The following is a 1723-nucleotide window of genomic DNA, read 5'->3' as shown; positions in this document are numbered from 1 at the left end:
CACCGTTGTTCCAAACTTTAATAATGACTAACAAAAAAGAAGCAGCATAAATACGTTTAGGCCCTAAAAATAAATCAGAATTTGCTATGAGCATCAGATGTACAGTCCTGCTCACCATTATTGGCACCCCTTCATGATTTGCGTAGCTGAGTGAATATCTTCAGAAATCTATCTTCAATTTGAGGTCCAAAGTAATTTAACAAAGACAATTTCATTTTTTTCCAATTTAATTCCAAAGGACAAAACAGAAAACCAGCATGTGCACTAATATTGACACCCCTCTTTAATATTTGGTTGCGCAGCCTTTGGCAGCAATGACAGCCTCCAAACGTTCCTTATATTCATCTATACGCTTCTTGCACTTCTCGGGTGGCATTTTCTCTCACACTTCTTTTGCAATATGCTCAAGCTCTTGCACATTTGCTGGGTTCCTTCCTCCAATGGCAGATTTCAGCTCCACCCAAAGATATTCAATTGGATTGAGATCAGGACTCATTGCTGGCCATTTTAAAACAGTCCATTGTTCCCCTTTCAACCAGGCCTGTGTGCTTTTGGAGGTGTGCTTTGGGTCGTTGTCTTGCTGGAGGACCCAGGATCTTCGCCGCAAACCAAGTTTCCTTACACTGGGCAAGACATTTCGCTCTAGAATTCCTTGATAATCTTCTGATTTCATGATGCCTGTGATACGGTCAAGGACTCCAGTACCAGATGCCGCAAAGCAGCCCCACAGCATTATGGATCCTCCACCATGCTTTCCTGTTGGTATGGTGTTCTCATCTTTAAAGGCTTCATTGCGCCGCCTGTAAACATACTGTATGTGTGATTTACGGAAAAGCTCCACTTTTGTTTCATCTGTCTATAAAACGTTGTCCCAGAAGGTTTGTCCAGCTTCTCTTTGTCGAAGATCAAACATTCTTTTTTATGTCTTTTCTTCAGCAATGGGGTCTTCCTTGGCCTCCGCCCATAAAGCCCCACTTTGTTTAGTGTGCGGCGTATGGTACTTGTTGAAACAATCACACCAGACTGCTCCAGGTTGGTCTTCAGGTCTTTAGTTGTTAGACGTGGTGTTTTCTCCACCATTCGCACCAACCGTCGAAGACTTCTGTCATCAATTTTTCTCTTCCCCCCACATCCAGGGAGGTTCTTGACCGTTCCATGCCTGGAAAACTTCTTAATAACATTACACACCGTTGAAACAGGGATACCAAGGTCTTTGGAGATGGCTTTATACCCTTTGGAGGTCTTGTGCTTGAAAATAATAGCATTTCTGATGTCCTCAGACAGCTCCTTTGTCTTTACCATTGTCACATGTGGAGATGAACTAACAGGTGGCTTTTAAAGCACCAACATGATTATTCATTGGTTAATTCATGTCACATGTGTGGAGGCAGTCCATCACAAGTGATCTTTATGTGTGATTTGCAACAGGTGAGTCAAATTGGGTTTTCATATTGATTTGCAGCAAAGGGTGCCAATACCATTGGCATGGTAAAAATGATGTTTTTTCTTTGTTTTCCTCATAATGTTTATCTTTTTAAATGCTGTTTTATCATTTGCTGTTTTGCATCAAGCACAAGCTATCAGCAGTAAAATGTTGTTTCACTTGATGAATTTCCTTCAGTAAATATTCCATTATATGTACTTAAACTTCATGGGTGCCAATAATGGTGAGCAGGACTGTAGATAAAAGCTTTATAGAAACCAGAGGTCAAAAATTGGCCCG

General features: G+C 41.2%; 1 protein-coding gene and 1 long non-coding RNA gene across 2 annotated transcripts in view; one reads left to right on the top strand and one right to left on the bottom strand.

The window, feature by feature from the left end:
* Positions 1-1723, bottom strand: part of LOC106957456 (forkhead box protein J3-like) — a 100112-nt gene that overhangs the window by 58485 nt on the left and 39904 nt on the right. The gene's annotated exons all lie outside the window — the stretch shown is intronic.
* LOC106957457 (uncharacterized) lies at positions 213-1065 on the top strand. The gene is made up of 2 exons (XR_001426949.1): positions 213-522; positions 558-1065. It is a non-coding gene; the product is annotated as an uncharacterized LOC106957457 (long non-coding RNA).

The sequence above is a fragment of the Poecilia latipinna genome, unplaced genomic scaffold (genome assembly GCF_001443285.1).
Source record: "Poecilia latipinna isolate Pla-1442-1.1 unplaced genomic scaffold, P_latipinna-1.0 Scaffold904, whole genome shotgun sequence".
Classification (NCBI taxonomy): Eukaryota; Metazoa; Chordata; class Actinopteri; order Cyprinodontiformes; family Poeciliidae; genus Poecilia; species Poecilia latipinna.
Note: the sequence above shows the minus strand (reverse complement) of the source record. Positions and strands in the feature narration are given on the sequence as shown.